This window comes from Panthera onca, chromosome B4, assembly GCF_046562875.1.
Source record: "Panthera onca isolate mPanOnc1 chromosome B4, mPanOnc1 haplotype 2, whole genome shotgun sequence".
Classification (NCBI taxonomy): Eukaryota; Metazoa; Chordata; class Mammalia; order Carnivora; family Felidae; genus Panthera; species Panthera onca.
The window spans coordinates 124718683-124736912 of record NC_138345.1 but is presented as its reverse complement, the minus strand read 5'-3'; the positions used below and the strand labels follow the sequence as shown (position 1 = coordinate 124736912).

General features: G+C 43.1%; 1 protein-coding gene across 1 annotated transcript in view; it reads right to left on the bottom strand.

The window, feature by feature from the left end:
- Positions 1-18230, bottom strand: part of CB4H12orf75 (chromosome B4 C12orf75 homolog) — a 38633-nt gene that overhangs the window by 7153 nt on the left and 13250 nt on the right. The gene's annotated exons all lie outside the window — the stretch shown is intronic.

Below are 18230 nucleotides of genomic sequence, written 5' to 3'. Positions count from 1 at the left end.
TGTAGATTTGGAAATCATCCGTTGAACACTGGCCATGCCCACAGCTACTACTCCGATGGAGTGCAAAATCCATCTTGAGATCTAATTTATCCAGATTGAGCACATAACCTAAATTTGCCAGATAACCGTCAATTTCATTCATTTCTTGCTAAAGCTGGATCGTTTTTTAATTCAAAGGTGTCAAAGTCATACTGTATTAGAAATGGTGTTAAGCTTTAGTGAAGTGGTATACAAGGTGTTGTTCACCACTTTTAATTAAAATGGATTTATAACCCGTTAGTATAGATAATAGGACAATGATGGTGACTAACTGGTTCGAGATTATTAGAACTGTTTACCTTGGTCCCAAATGGCTAATCCCATCATGATGTTGTTTCTGAAGCTACTGGTAGGTTTGGACAAATACAATGTCTCATTTTCTGGCACAGATTTTTTTTTTTTTTTTTCATATCCAACTCTGTCTATTTTAATTCTTTCTCCCCTTGCCTGATTCTGCTTAAGGATACACTAAAAGTTTTAAAATATATTTTAGCTCCCCCAAATATAAGAAAATAGTAAATTATTTTTAATCTACTATCTCTTATAAAGTATTCAATGTCCTGAAACCCACTCTGTGCTCTCCATTATAAAATTAATCAACAACCTTGTACATCTAACTTGCAGGAAATGATAATGCAGCTGCCACAGATACTGGGTGATAAATTAAGCTTCAGACAAATTACTAAGTCATTAAAAATACCATTTATAAAGACTTATTAGATACCCACTCTTTTAAGCCTTCAAATACGCTACAATGCCTGCCTTTGTATATATGCCCCCACGTGCGAGGCCGCTCCTTCATCTGTTCCTTCCACAAACAATTATTCTACAATACAAAGACCACATGGGTAAAAATAGTGGCATCGCTGAGTCTCTCCTGTGTGTCAGACACAGGGCAGGGCACTTCACGGGCATCTCACAGGGCACCTCACAACAGCTCTGCGAGTTTGGACCTGGGGAAGTAGGTTCACAGAGCCGTGTCATTAATAAATATGTGAGACCAATTAATAAATATGCGAGACCAACAAGGAAGACTGACATTTAGACCCCGCCTGACACCAAAAACCGTGCTCCGTGTTCTAATTCATCACTTGTCTCTCAAATAGGAAGATGGAAAAGTCAGAACGCTGCCAGTGACAAAACAGCAGGTGGCCACTCCCGACCTGGGACCTGCCTCCACACCGCTCTTGCAAAAGCTTTTGAGCACCACCTGGCTCTCACAGTCTCCTGTGTAACTGTGCAGGCATTCTGCTCGTGCTATTACATGGCTTCCTCATCACACGGTGGCTTTTAGCCACGTTTTCAACATGAAAACCTGAGGCTCTGAAAGGCTGAGTGAGTAGCAATGACCAAGGTTACAGAGCCAGGTAACAGAGCCAGAATTCAAATCTCAGTTTGTGTGATTCCGACTCCTGTTTCAGAAACTGTGAGCCCATACGTGGGTATATCAGAGAAACACCCCCATCTACCAAGCTGGATCTCTCCAATTTTTATCACTCCGTTTAAGGAAAGAGGAAAAAGTAAGACAGTAAAAGAGTCTTAGTCAACATTTTGTTAGCATTCGGAGAAACTTCTAACTGCTCCAGGGGCAATCAATCCTCACAGAACTTGCTGAATTGCTATACAACTCATTTTTATACAAGTTTAAAAATTGTCCTGATGGACAGTTATGTTAGAATCTATTCATCTGAACAGCCAGATCCAGACTGAGGTTAAATCAGAAAATGGTGGTTGGTCTAAGTCCAATCTCCTTGTGAACTGACAGGTCCAAGCCAGTGTGGTCAGATGCCTGGGAACCAAATGCTACCCTGCCCGTGGCCAAGTGGACAGCATCCTATCAGCTGGCATAATGTGGTCCTGACCCAACTGCATTAGAAGAAGAAATGGTCCATCAAGCAGCAGCAGAGATTCCTGAAAGGTCATTTCTTACTGAAGAGAAGTGGACATTATCTTGGAGCAGTCCAAAACTTGGGGTTGAACTTACTATACTTCTAAGCACTTACTAAGCCTTCAGAATTCTAATCCTTGGGGAAATTCTTAAGTTTTGAAGAATGCCCTTGCTGCTTAAATATCTGGGCTGCCCCACATGTACACCATTTTAAGGAATCATTGGGTTTTGTCTCCTTATAAAACAAAATTTGGAAAGATTTTGTTATCAACCCGCCTTAATAATTCATTGGCAGATATTTTCTTAGACGTGCAGGTGCCCAAAAGAGCTTCTGATGAGCACGGGATGACCCAGGGGGAGCCTGTGTCTCTGACTCAAAGGCAAATCAGTTTTACACTTTGGTAAGCCTGTGCCATCTCCTTTCGGACACATGCAGATTTCTGTTTGGTTTCCAAAGTCATGAAAATAGCCTGTGGTCGTCTGTCAGTCCCACTGATCCAGAACACCAGGCTGGGAACCGTGCTCAGGCCAGAGCATCCCCCACCCCCACCCCCACCCCCACCATGGAGGAACTTCTATTTTCCACTGAGGACTTGATTATTTTTCTTTTCTGGCCACTACAGTTTAAGTGGGAGGGCAGTAGCTACCTAGTGAGGCCTGCAGCTGTGAATGTGGCTCAAGTACTAAATCTGGTCCCCCAACCGGTGAAGGAAGTGGAGGGAGCCACACCTCCCCCAGCTTTGTGTGAACAACAAGCCATGGACAGATGGTCTAGAAGGTCCTCAGCACTACCCTATATGCTGCCGGCACTAAAGCAGAGAGGTAAGGGCACAGAATGAGACGGCTCCAGCCTCGAACCTTAGAGAGAAGAGCCTGAAGCCTGAATTGTTCCCTGCTAGAAAACATCAACAGAGTGAAACCTAGGCCAATTCATGGCAGACAAACTGGAAAAGAGGATAAACTGCTTTGCTGCACTTAAGCACCACCCTTCTCAGGTGCTAACTGGTCCCAATATCTCTACAAACTCAGCCTACCCATAATCTTGTTCCCTTAGAAAAGGAGCAAGGACACATACATCAACCAGGCTAAATCCCCCATCATGGTAATCCACTCCCAAAGAATAGTTCTGAAACACAGTTCAAGAGTCAATGCCCAGACAGCTACAAGCAGAGGCACTGAAAACTGGGAAATGTACCAGAAACAGGGAAGAATCCTTGAGGTTTCTACTAGGAGATCCAAACACGGAGTTATAAGAGGTAAGGGAACAGCTACCATAACCAAATCACCTACAAACAAAAAGTGAAAGGTAATTTTTACTGACTCCTTTCCCCTCCATGGAGCCACAGGCTGGGGTCAAGGAGAGGGAGGGAAAACCAGCACAGATTACCAAGAGGTCAAGAGTGATCTGGAGACAACTATATGGCATTTCAAGACAAATTCTGCTCCTGCTCGGGGACCTGTGCAGGACTCTGTCTCCTGTCAGCTGTGACCTCTCGCTTCCAAATCCTGCCCCTCCCCACACCCTGGGCTGTGGGGCTGGGACTCTGACAAAATGCTCTCCTCTGCCGCCAGTCTCCCTATTAGGTTCCACCAAAGGGAATGCTAGAGGGACATAAAAAAGAGACATAAATGCAAAGGAGGGAAAGAGGGCTGCTCTTTCCAGCTGTGCTCTGTCCCTGTCTGCAACAGCCCAGCAGCTGGCTCCAGTCTCCAGAACAGGCCCCGGATTACAACATTCAGATGTGACAGCACCGACCTGGCAGTGCGCACCCCACCCCCACCGCCTCAGAAGCCTGGGTCCCAACCCACAGACTCCTCCTCCTCCAACTCCCAGATTATGACGGCCCCAACCTCCTTCCTTCGTCACTCCAGCCTGAGAAGTGGTAGCCACTTCCTGCTATTCCCACCCCTGATCAGTCAGTCAGCCTTCCCTATCCTCCAAGACCCGCTTAACCAACTCCTCATAGTGAATTCTTTCTGTTAATATAGTTAATGTGGTTTCCTTTTCTCTGTGTGGATGCGAACCCATACATTACTTGGAAGCAAGAGGGGTTTATCTCCCACCTCCTGAATTGAAATGTCTTACTGAAGCATCAAAAGCACTTGTGACTTGCTGTTTATCCAGGTCAATGTACGGGACCATTAGGATGTGCTGAAGGATACCAGTAAGATCAGGATATTGCAGAACAGAGGATGAGGGGAAGCAGGGGGATCTATGGAACAGAGGCAAGGCTGTGATGTATACTGTTGGCCTTGCCAGGTAAAAGCAAACTGCTTCTGTACTCCTTGCAAACTGGTGCAGAGAGAAGGGACTTGCCACACCAAAGGCTGCATAACAGGGGCTAGAGGCTACGCTATTTTCCATAAGGACACCACACCTTGAATGGCAGCTGAAATTGCCCCTTCACGAAGTTTGCAATAATCAAAGTCACTCTCTAAAATAAACCTCCCTCCTGGACAGACCAAACAGGCAAGTTAAATGGGGATGTGAGAAGTATCTCCATCATTTTTTCAAGTCTTTGGTGCTGGCACTAATTTCTGCAGTTCCCCCTAGAGATGCTGTATCCCTTTTTGTTTATTATTCTAGTAGGGAAGGAAAATTCCATGGGCTTCCACTTGGGCCTTCCTGCCATGACAGTCATTACTTTGCAGGTCAAGGAGCCAATGGGTGGCTTCTCCCAGTTGCCAAATATGTCTCCTCTGATTATGAATTCAAGAACTAAGGAAAAAACCAGAGCATGGGTCTCCAGGCTACTGGGCACACTATAGTTTGAACATTAGCCAAGTTTTCTATCATAAGCCCACACATGGACTTCTGGGCTACAGTGGCATTTTTGGGTCCTCAGGAATTAACATCAATTTAGAGTCAGTATCTAGAAAGCTCTAAAAGGTCCAGGTACTTCCTTTTGCTCTGGACACAGCTACTCTAGTAAACAGACAAAGGTCCCTTGAGAAGGTGTGGAGAAATACCTCTAGTATATACAGGTGGCAGTGACAAAAGTTCCCTCAAGAGAACATAGCCTCAATCACTGGGAGTCTGACTTGGGTTGGGAAACTGGGTTAAGTGGCTATGCCTTTCCACTGTAATGACTCAAATTAGGTTTCTGGCTCATAGACCAGAAGTTTTCCTCTTATAAAAATACAGAGAGGGAGAAAATGACCCTTTAGAAGGCTATCCTTCTAATTTATCCCTAGACAGGCTGTAATCCACCAGCTATCATCAGAGTTCCCTCCAGGATGAGCCCCTGTGCCCCGTCATCCCAACCCTGCTATCTATTATGGTAAGTGTGTCCACCTTGTGGTTAAGTTCCACTTGGTAGACATGCGATCCTGTCCTCTGGGATTCTGTCATACCACATGAGATAAAGAGCCCATCTCAGGGGCACAGCCACCTTGCAGAGGACCACCCCCTTAGTGCTTATTGGTACACCCTCTCACTATGCATTCCCCAATTTACTCAAAGCTTAGTGGGGATGGGGGGCGGTGTCCTCTGCAGTGGGGAGCAGGTCATACTTGAGAAATTCACACCAATATCCCAATTTCCTTAAGCCTTTGGATTCCTTCCTCTCCAGACCCCAGGGAAGTTGTGACCTACTCTGTCCCTGAATAGAGTAAGCTCAATGATGCAGAGTCTCGCCAACCAGGTTAATAAACTGTTAGAGTCCCCACCATGCACCTAAATTATTCAATACAAAATCTCTGTTAAATACAATACCAGCCCCATATATATTCCTTCCACCTTGGTCTCACACCCTTAGATCCATTTCCACACACATTTCTTCAGTTCCTGGTAATATAAACTACACAATCCTGCAATTACTTTGTAGTATAAGCTCTTTCCTGTAAGACACAAAGTCAGGTCAGACTTTGTGTCTGTGCCTTGGGAGCACATGGAGCTCTGACTCTATCTGTGTGTCTAGAGGAAAAGAAGGGGTGGACGGAGTAGGTCTTGAGGACAAGCAGCACCTAACCAAACCACCTCCCCAGATGAGGGGACCCTATTCCACACCTCCCCACGTAGCCACGCTACTCCTTTCCCAAAGGCACTGCCAGGAAAACCAGAAGTTTCTGTCTGGCAAAGATGGAGAAAGACAAGTCAGCTTTGTTTCACATCAATTCTAATGTAGGCCAATCTAGTGCTCTAACCAGAGAAGTAAGAAACAGAAGAGGCTCAAACAGCTGTCTCTATTAGAACTGGAAACTGAAAAGCTATGAAGTAGTCCTTCAATGTGGAACTGAATCTAAAACAGTAACAGAAAAAGCCCTTCTATCTGACACCGTTTCAATGGCCTAACACAACACGGCAAGAAAGTCACGGCCCTCTTCATTTCTTGTTTCCCCAACTCAATAAAGAGTAGAGGCGGAAGGAAAAGTGTGAAGAGGCAGGCCGACTGTCTTTTTTTTAATGTTTGTTTGTTTATTTATGTATTTATGTATTTATTTATTTAGAGAGCTTGGGGAGAGGGGCAGAGACAGAGGGAGAGAGAATGTCAACCAGGCTCCGTGCTCAGCGTGGAGCCCAACATGGGGCTCAATCCCACAACCAGGAGATCATGACCTGAGCTGAAATCAAGAGTCAGACACTCAACCAACTGAGCCACCCAGGCGCTACCCCCCCACCCCTGCCATTTGCCCTAATGCACAAGGCAAGAAAGTCGGGGCCCTCGGGGCACCTGGGTGGCTCAGTCAGTTGAGCGTCCAACTTCAGCTCAGGTCATGATCTCGCGGTCCGTGAGTTCGAGCCCAGCCTTGGGCTCTGGGCTGACAGCTCAGAGCCTGGAGCCTGTTTCGGATTCTGTGTCTCCCTCTCTCTCTGCCCCTCCCCCACTCGTGCTCGCTCGCTCTCCCTCTCTCTCTCTCTCTCTGTCAAAAATAAATAAACATTTTAAAACAGTTAAAAAAAAAAAAAAAAGAAAGTCAGGGCCCTCTTGATTCCTGGTTTCCCCAACTCAGTCAAGAGTAAAGGGAGGGAAGGAAACGTGTAGAGAGGCACATAGGCTGGCTTTTTTTACTTAGTGGTGTAAACAAACACGTATTTGAATACGTTTAAGGGTCTGGAAGGGCCAAGATTTAAACGCAGTTTAATTTACGGCTAAAGTTACAACTTCAAGTCCTCTGTTAGCAGGGACGTGTGCCCCACTCAGTGTCAGTGAAGGGAGAGGCACAGGAGAGAGATTCAAGGAACAGAACCTGCAGGAAGGGGTTCGGGTACAAACATGGTCCATTTTGCAGTCATGCCTAGGACGGCCTTAGAAGGAAGACTTACTTCCGTTGTGCAAAGAGCAAAGGAACAAAGTAGTACTAACAGCCTTCCATTAATTTTAACAAGAAGACACTCCATTTTCTGCTTACGTGTGACCCACTGCTATACAGAGTGCACTTGCGGGATCTGCTTGTTTCCTCCAGAGGGAGCATGACTGAAAGCCTGCTGCTAAATGGCTTCCTCTAGTATCAGGACAATGCTTTATTTCTAATCATAGACAGCATTTGAAAATGTGTGGAAAGTGACATCATATTTGAAGAAATGTAATAACGAAATCATTCTTAATCACAAGCTCACACCCCATTTTAGGAGGAAAACCTTTTAAACCACAAGAACATTTCTTACAAACATATGGAACATAACAATTTTGGACCAGGTTTAAGAAATACATTGGGCATTTAATTAAAAATGGGTCTCCGTCTGTTAATAAAAAGTTCAGCTTCCTTTATCAAAGAATAGATAGATGTTCGCAGGCAAAGAATGTGTCGAGGGTAAAGCCACCCCTCGGGACTCAGGCTCACAGGCTCTGACTCAGATTCTTGGTCGCAGCATCAACCACCATGTTTGCAAAGACCAGGGTTACTGAGGGTGGACCACAGGTGAACACATTTGCCCCACTTTGGGGATTGCTGAAAAGATAACTCCTCCGTTAGTTTAAAAATGACACACCCTTGCAGACGAGTAGACTGGTTACTGATTTCTATCTCACTAAAACTGACCCAGCCCATGACCCTCCCACAGGCATGGCAGAAAAAGAAGAAGAAGAAAAAAAAAAACAAAAAACCCCAACCGACCAACGGCAACCACCACAACTGAGCTCACAGTTTCAAAACTGCTTTCTTCTATCTCAGCATTTCCATCATATACTTCTAGCTACTTCCTGTGAACCTACTAAAGCCAGCACAGGGTCCCTCCTACCCTTCTCAGATTCAGTGTCTATACGGATCCACATTCTCTAGGTAATGGCACACCCCGTCTGCTTCATACTAGCTTTGAGCACCTTTCCTAAATAAACCAGAGAGACTGGATTTCCCCCTAAACATAAATAAGCTCTGACTTTTTTAAAGTCAAGATTCCAGAAAATGAGCTGCCTCAAAACCAGCTACGTGTCTGTGGTCACTGTTTGGGGCAGGCTGGCTCCCTTCTGCCTGTCCTTTTTTTGCATGAACATATTTGCGGCCGCCTATTTAAAACCAACTATCTGCATAGAACACTTCAATCTTTTAGTTTATTCTGCTGTGATTTCAACCCGATCAATAACTATCACTTTAATTAAGAGAAACCTTATTCAGAGTCACTCTGTCAAATATAAACCACTACTTTTTCATCCTCAGTAATACCTGGTAGTCAAAATATTTTCATCACTATTATTTGCTTGGTTTCTGGGTTGTGTAGAATAGCTATCCCAAGTGACCTAAAAAAAAAAAAAAAAAAAAAAAAAAAAAAAAAAAAAGGTTCCGAAGATAAACTAAATGGAACCATGGCATGGATACATGATGTTCACTTTCAAGAACAAATACAGATGATAAATATTAGCCAGCTAGCCAGCCACTCCAATTATCATCTACTGTTTCAGCCTCGCCACAGCTGGCCTTAAAATTCACAAAGTTCTCATTTCTCTAGCCTTCCAGAACGAACACAGTTGTGTGGCAAGGAAATGATTTATATTTTTACTTACTTATCAAGAAAAATGTTCTAAATATAGAGTTTCTTATTAGCGATAATCTAACAAGTAGAAAAAACAGCCTGCAGTCTCTTCTTTTTCCATATTTGCAGTGTTGCTAAAGAGGCCAAACTTATTTTGATTTGTAAACAATAAGATTTAATATGGAAACCTCTGGAGACCATGTGCGTAGCTCTAATTATCTATTTTTAGTTGCCATTCATGATAATATTTTGGAATAGGTTTATTAATTGACAATGTTGACTTCCCGCTGACACTACAGCTCCCTGGATAAAGTATAATCATTTAATTTTCTTTATAATACGTTCTTTTGATGACTCCTGCTTTTTAAGTGTGATTCCAATCAATTCTACCAAACACTTAATTACATATTTTGGAATATATGTAATCTCATTCATTTCTTCAAGATTTCAAAACTTCTTTGAAGAGTTATCTTTAAATCTCTCTTCTTGTATGACCCCCTTGGCCAATATTGGTCCTGTTCTTTCTTCCAGAATGTATTACTGGAAAACATGGATAACATTCATTCTTTGTATGAGGGCAATGGATTGAGAGCCAAATTGCAATTCCCCTCCCCTCCTTCTGCTCTCCTTCTAAGAAACACACAGCGCTTAGGATTATTTTGGCAATGGCTGCAGAAGCATCATTTGTTAAAGACAGGAATGTTCTCTCCACCTCCTTATCTTAAGAAAACTTGCTTTTCCCTGCTGGTATCACTTTTCTCAAAATCTCCCAGTGTCTCCAAACAGGAGATGAAGCCAGCAGGCTCCCAACCTCCCCACAGAGCTCTTTCAGATAGGGCCAATGTCACCTTCATTCAAACACTCTCCTCTGGACACTGGAACCCTGCTACGGCAGCCCCAAATACACTAAAGATTTTGGCCCTGACCCAGAGGTTTTCTTCTGAACCATCATTATCTTGGAGTATTTTAAATTCCATGAAAATCACCCAATCGACCTTTGCTTCACATTTTGCTGACTTCCCCTATTCCAACAACTTTTGTTGCTACTCTAATAACTCCCTCCATGACTGCTCTGAAGAGCTTAGTTCCTGGAATTACTTCACCTCTGACATTTTACAGTAGACAATCTCACTCCCTAGAGGGGGGAAAAATCATTATTCCGATCTTCCCCTCTCCCTGCATCCCCAAGAAGCCTCCAGTCCAGCCATCCGCCCGCTCTCCCCATTCATCAGCCCCTTAGGCTCCCCCTCTCCAGCATGTGCCTTGCAGCCAAGCACTTCATCCACCCTTGCTGGTCACACCAATCTCTGTGTCCCAGGATGAACCCACCCATCTGCTTTCTGTCTTCCTGTTCCTACTGCACTGCCCTACCTAAGGAGAATCGAACTGTGTACCGACAGGCAGACAGCGGGACTGCGTGGTTCTGAACTGCAGCTCTGCGCTGGGTCTTCTACTGCCAAGTGTTTGTGACAGAGCCTCTGCCAAGTCTTTTCAGTGACACTTAAAGCATCAAACACTTCTAACTCCCATGTATAGGCAGCAGCAAAGCATAATGCCAAGTATCATCCTGGGATACTAAATATACTGTACCAATAACCATCACAACCCTTGAGCAGTTACTTAACCTCTCTGGGCCCCATATCCTCATTTGTAAAATGAAGCAGCATTACTGTCTCCATCAGATCGTCATGGGATAACATAGATGCTGGAAATCACTGTATGGCATACAGTCCTCAATAAAGATAAGCTCTAGGAACTGAGAACAATGATGACGATAATGATGAAGATGGCTGCCCTGTACACTTACCATCATCCCAATTTTACCAGCCAAACTAGATGGATTACAGAGGACACCGCCACCCGGGGAGCTCAGTCAGTTAAGCGTCCAGCTCTTGATTTCGGCCAAGGTCATGATCTCACATCATTCGTGGGATCAAGCCCTACTTCAGGCTCTGCACTGAGAGAGCAGAGCCTGGTTGGGATTCTCTCTCTCAAAATAAATAAAGTTAAAAATAAAAAATAAAAATAAATAAATGCGGGTCTCTCTGCCTCCAAAATGCATGCTTTTTCATTGTCACTTCCACACCATGCACCTCAACCTCCTGCTTCTTCACCAATACACTCAGGTTTGTAACTAGGAGTAGAGAATGTTCAGCTGACACAGGTGCATTAGACATGAGAAATTCATAAAGGATTCCAAGGACACTCGAGATGAAAGAGTCATAATCTCATTTTAATTTAAAAAGCAGCGCTTCAATGTATTTTCTGTTAACTCATTCTGAGATATTCTCCTCTGTAGCTGCTACCTTCCAGAGCAATAAAATTGCTTTGTCAAGAACGGAATCCTCATGAAAGGTCACCATACAAGTTCTAAGCAAAAAAAGTATTTGAAATACCTCATTTAAGCTGAGTGGCTATGATCTTTTATTTTCAGTAGCAAACATTAAATTAGTGTCATCTTCTTTAATACTGTTTCTTACTAAAATATGTTTGTAATATTCTTATAATTATTGCTTAAAATTTGAATAAAGAGATGGAAATTGACCTAGTGCAGAATGTACTTTGCGTATGTTTGCCCCATTTGGGTAACAGCATCCCAATTTGTCTGTAGTGTGAGGACCACCACTCTCCCACTCTTTGACCATATATGGTCAGGTGGAGCTAATGATGCTGATTGACTCCAGTGGTAGACACATGACCCAGGCCTGGCCAATGAGAAGCCAACATTCCCCTGGCTCACTGGTTGATTCTGAGAGAGGAACATGACCCCATGCACGGGCAGGGAGAGTCCTAGCCCTAGGATTTTTAATCATACTGCTGGGAAAGAAAAGCTCTTTTTCCACAGGAATTATTATTATTATTATTATTATTATTATTATTATTATCATCATTATTATTAAAGTATCTCACTACCCAGCACAGAACCCAACACAGGGCTTGAACTCATGACCCTGAGATCATGCCTTGAGCTGAGATCAATAGTCAGACGCTCAACCGACTGAGGCACCCAGGTGCCCCTCCACAGGAATTATTAAGCTGATAAGATAAAAAGTTGGCCATCTCCATCACTACTTGGGAAAGCTTCCTAAGAATGGAGCCTAAAACAGGAAAGCAGAGATGAGTTTCTTCCTGTCATTTGATCACCTGGATCCAGCTGTGACTAGGGCCAAACCCCTGGAGCTTTTCCATTACACATGCCAATAAATTCCTTCCTGTTTGTTTGTTTAGGCCAGTTTAAGCTGGGCTTCTGCCATTTCCAACCAAAAATATCCCAACACAACCTATTTGTGCCAAATAGCTACGAAAATTCACTGAAATAAGGCAAAAAGCATGGTTGGTTTTTGCAGGTTTGTGAAAGCAGCCAACCGGCATCACATGGAATCCACATCTATTTTGTTTTGCATGTTACAGCACTGTGATTTAATTTTTAAGAGACAGAGGGAGAGAGAAAAAGAAAGCCTCACTCACTGATACGCTATGGTGATTACATTTCTCTACAAGCATATTTCAGAGATATTGTAGGCTAGGTTCCAGACCACGGCCATAAAACAAGTATCACAATAAAGCAGGTCAAATGAATGTTTTGGTTTCCCAGTGCATATAAAAGTTATGTTTGCACTATATTGTAGTTTATTAAGTGTACAATAACACTATGTCTACAGAAACAATGTACAGACTTTAATCAAAAAGTACATTATTGTTAGCCATAATCACAGATCACCATAACAAATATGACATTGAAAAGGCTGAAATATTGAGAATTACCAAATGTGACACAGACACGAAGTTGCAAATGCTGTTGCCAAAAAAGAAAAAAAAGGCTCCCACAGATTTGCTTGACTCGGGGATGACCCAAACCTTCAATTTGTAAAAAATGCAGTATCTGCAAAGCACAGTAAAGCAAAAATGCAATAAAAGGAGGATATGCCTGTATATCCTCACCCAGGCTTCCCTCCACATCTCAAGTTACTAAGGTTAACTTTCTCTCTTAAGTTGTTTAGCCCTTCCGCCTCTTCTGGGATTCACTTCCATCAGATGGTCCCCCTTATCAGAGATGACGCCCTCCCCAAACCACCCTCAGCACATCTCACTCCGCTGGTTTCCACCCTTCCGTCCATGGGCACTTAGAAAATAAACAAAAAGCAAAACAAACTTCCATAGACAAAATCATCCACACACACAACCGAGCAGAAATAGAAAAATGAAGAAATTGAAGAAAATTGTGTAAAGTGTTCATGATGGCTGTTTCTGGTGGTAGGATAATAGCTAATTATTTTCTTTTTAAAAAAAAATATTTTTCTGCACTTTCCAAATTTTCTAGGTATTCCTTTTATAACAGAAATACACTTTTGGGGCGCCTGGGTAGCTCAGTCAAACATCCGACTTCAGCTCAGTTCATGATCTCGCAGTTTGTGAGTTCGAGCCCCCATCGGGCTCTGTGCTAACAGCTCGGAGCCTGGAGCCTGTTTCAGATTCTGTGTCTCCCTCTCTCTCTCTCTCTGCCCCTCCCCTGCTCATGCTCTGTGAGTTAAAAAAAAATTTTTAATGGAAATACAGTTTTTAAAAATATGCTTCCTCTTTTTTTTTTTTTTACCTTTTTTAAAGTTTTTATTTAAATTCCAGTTAGCTAACATTCAGTGTATATTAGCTTCAGGTGCACAATACAGTAATTCAACGCTTCCATTCATCACCCTCTCGTAACCTAACACCAGCCTTCCCTCCCTTACTGGCAAACCTTTTACAACAAAAGACCACACACCATTTCCCCGCTCCCCGCCCACTTCCACCTTGAGCCAATTACTACTCACATCACTCAGTGGAAACTACAGTCCCCCAGGTGACCCGTGTGGCCACCACGCCACATCCAATGGCTTCCCTTCCCCCTTTAGCCCATCTGCCTATTTGGATTGTTAGCCATCCCTTCCCTTGGCTCAAGTTTGAAACCACAACGTGATCCTCAGATTTGCCCTTCCTTTCCTTCTCCAATCTGTCAGTCAACAAACCTTAATCCTATTCCAAGAGTACTTTGAACTCAGAGCAGCTCTTCTCTTTCCCAGGCTACTGCTTGCAGTCTGCCCCTCCGTCTGCCTCCCTCTTAACTCCCTCACCCCCTTAACTCCCCATGCGTCCACTCTTCCCCCAGCTCACAAACTGCCCTGTCTTGGGAGTTACCACCCTAAAAGCTCAAACACAATCTTTGAATTCCCCACCTTAAAATTCTAATGGCTCCTGAATGCATATAATATCAAATGCAATCACTGGCCTGGAACCAAAGGCCCTTCACAAGCCAGCTCAGGCCATCGGCCTCGTCTTGCATCTCTGTTGAGCATGCCCTCCAGGCTCCAGAACAAACTGACAGGCTCCTCACAGAAGAGCTGAGGCTCTCTTGCACCCATGTGCTTCTTGTCATGCTCCTCTGCTTGGGCTGTCATTCTTCTCTTCTCCACACGAACTCCTATTCATCCCTCAAGACCCAGACCAGCATTAAATTCTGACTATTTTCATAATCAGCACCTATCACTCTATTTTGGTCCCCAATAGACAATAACCTACTAAAAGGCAGAAGTATCATTTTATTTGTTACCGTATCCTGGCTTCTTGTCTACAGAAAAGAGGCAAATGGGAAAGAAAAGGCAAACCTTCCCTAGAGAATGGGTTTTTTTTGTTATACTAAGAGAGTGATTATAGTATTTCTCACTTCTAAAACTAAACCATAATCCCCCCAAAAGACTTTTATGTTCTCTGCATACTAATATGATGGTTGCCCTACATGAAGTTCTGTACTCTTAGCACCCATTATATAATTTTGGCCACTTCTTTTGGTTTGGGATCAGTCTCTCTAGATTAAAAAATTAAATCTTCATGGGTCGCCTGGGTGGCTCAGTCAATTAAGCATCCAGCTCTCGATTTCAGCTCAGGTCACGAACTCATGGTTCATGAGTTCAAGCCCCACGTCAGGCTCTACACTGACATTGTGGAGCCCACTTGGGATTCTCTCTCTCCCTCTCCCTCTCTCTGCCCCTCCCCTACTCATGTTCTCAATCTCAAAGTAAATAAATAAACCTAAAAAAACTAAATCTTTGGGGCGCCTAGGTGCCTCAGCCGACTTCAGCTCAGGTCATGATATCACAGTTCATAAATTCGAGCCCTGTGTCAGGCTCTTTGCTGACAGCTCAGAGCCTGGAGCCTACTTCAGAATCTGTGTCTCCCTCCCTCTCTCCCTGTCCCTCTCCTGTTCGTTCTCTCTCTCTCTCTCTCTCTCTCTCAAAAATAAATATTAAATTTTTTTAAATTAAATCTTCATATTAAAAAGTTTAAATTGTTGGGTGGCTCAGTCGGTTAGGTGTCTGATTCTTAATCTCAGTTCAGGTCTTGATCTCAGGGTCATGAGTTCAAGCCCCATGCTTTAAAAAAAAAAAAGTTTTAAGTGTCTTTATTTCATAGCTCCTTGTTCATTCATAGTCAAGATTTATAAATATTTACCTTCTAGTTAGAAAAAAACAAAAGAACACTTTTAAATATACCTTTTGTGCAAGAAAAAGTAATACTATAATAGTCGTTAACTTTTTCCAGTTTGCTACATTAATTTCTAAAAGAGTCAATCATTAACTAAAATTATATCTTTCTAGGACATACAATGAAGTATATATATAGTCACAGAAATTTTAGATCTGGAGAAGTTAGGATTTCAAAAAGTAATTAAATTACCCATCTCATATCCTAGAATAGTTAATTCTGTTGACAAAAGCATCACTAAATTTTATTAGGAATTTCCATGCCTCTTAAAGAAAGAAAAAGTCAAGCTGTCAATCTCTCTCCTGGAACAGAAATGACGGCATTCATTCGGCAACTGTTCATTGAACACCACCTTCAAAACACAATACTAATAACTATGGGAGACGTTCCAGATGGGTAAGACATTTCACTTCCCTCACTGCCCGAGGAGGACAAGATAAATAGCTACAATATAAGCCCAATTCGATGTGTCATTAGAAAGGTCCAAAATGCTATAACATTTGAGAAGAAAAAGACACTCTATCCAGTTGAGAGATCCAAGAAATTCTTCCCACAAACAAGACATAAGCCCTGAAGAAGAGATAGCATTTTTTTATAACAGAATTGAGAAAAATGCCATTCCAGGCAGAGGGACAGCAAAACACAAGGATCAGAGGCAGAACACAGGAGGTCAGGGGGCCCCTGACAGAGGCCTCACAGAGCAGGACTTAGCTCACTTCCCATCCTTGGCCTTGCTCACCCCAACTGCAGTGATTCCTTCCACCTCATGCAGAGTGTGTCAAATAAAGGCTAAAACATAAATGGCCTTCCTGTTCCCAAAGGATTCTGGGCTCAATCCAGCAGGCAATGGAGAATAACTGCAAATTTTTGAGCGGACGTCCTACAAGGGCAGGGGAGTGCCTGAGGAAATGAATCTGGCAACAATGTATAGAAACGGAAGGGAGGGGCTGAGGGAGACCAAGATACAGCAATGACAGGAATAAGGTCAGGATGCGGAAGCTGTTGTTGCTAAAAGTTGTGGGAATAAACTCAAACGCTGCAATCAGGAGTTTGAAGCAATGTAGACTCCTTCTTGGGTACCTGAAGTCCCACATAAGATACATATTTAACTCTTGAAAAACCTCTTGAAAAACAATCCCATTCGAATCTTCTCTGAATCTTCCCTATAATTAAACAAAAAAAAAGTCTGACTCTATTTTTGATGTCTGACCACTGACAGCTTTCAAGTCTGACCACGCCCCATTTCGCCTCACACCAGTGCGAGTGGATCCGAGAAAGCAGGGACTTTACTTCCTTAGTGCCAGTGAGGACAACAAAATCAGGCAGGCCGCTCCCCCTGCACACGAGCCCCTCAACCAGCCCCACTCCCAACCCCAATAAAAACCAAAGCCACTCACCGCCACCCTCTTCCTTCACTCAAGCTGATGGGCCAGGTGGGTGCCTACTCTTCTCCCCCAGAAAGCCTCATTATGTGTGTAGAGGAAGAAATCTTCCTATCCTCCTTGGTATGTGTGTGGTTCCATCAGTATTACCATCCAAATTGGCTGGGGGGTGGGGTCCATCCCACTCTCCACGGAGTAACCACAAATACTCACTACAGCAATGTCCCTTCTGTCCTAGATGAGAGGTATTAAGACGGAGAGAAGGGGCATGATGGAAACACTGGAAGGGTTCCTGAGCTCCAGAAACCTCTCCCAGGGAGATACATGCCCCTTTATCAATGTCCTGTGGTGTAAAGGATCAACTCAATATTGACTATGTTGAATGGTCACATACATTCACTCCAATATCTAATTATCAGAGGCACCCGGTGGCTCAGTCCGTTAAGCATCTGGCTCTTGATTTCAGCTCAAGTCATGATCTCACAGTTCGTGAGTTTGAGCCCCGCATCAGGCTCTGGGCTGATGGTGCAGAGCCTGCTTGGGATTCTCTCTCCCTCTCTCTCTCTGCCCCTCTCCCCGCTCATTCTCTCTCTCTCTCAAAATGAATAAACTTAAAGAAAATTTTCAATTTTAGTTTTAAAATTCAGTGTGCATTTGATAAATGCTCGCTCCAGCCTCTCCCCAATGGCTAACTCTACAGCATAGTCATAGGAGCTATGTGCTAAATTAATTCTCCCATAACCACTTGCTTTCAATTAGAAGAAATTTTGGCATAAGTTGGGAAGGAAGCACAATTAAATGTTTCCCTTCCTGAAAGTTCTGAGTTACAGTGCTAGGGTAACTGAAAGGCTAAAACGGAATAATTAGTAACACAGTATCATTCTTCAAATACCACTTTAGTTATACACCAGATGAAACTCTTGATTTTTACACAGTACAGCCAGTATTCCCATGTCTTTTCAGGCATACCTACATATATTGAAAGGCCATGATCATGAAAAACAGTGTCTTCCTCAAAAAGAGTTTAGAAAATCATAATATTAACTACTTACACATCTTTAGCTGCTCCCGCAGGGCCTAGGGGGGAAAAAAAGGTTTGCATTACTGTGATAGAATTGCTACAAAAATATTAATCCCGATACCCATCCAAAATGATGTTCTAGAAGAGACAAGTTGAAAATATGTTTTAAAAAGATCACTTCAAAAAGAAAAAAAGAGAGCAAGAAAATCATTATATTCAAATATTAAAATTTGAATTTCTTCTGCCCACTTTTAACAATTCTATAAACTCTAAGGTGTCAGTTCTAGACAGGATTTTACAGATCACCTAATCCGATCCCTTCATTTTCCAGATAAGCTGACAGATTTGAGAAATATTTTCATTTCTAAGTCACACATGTTCTAAGCTGGTGTCCACATGGCCTTGCTTTAAGTCACACCATGCACTAGTCACAAAGTAAAGCACAAGACAAATTGGAGGGACATCCTCAGTAAA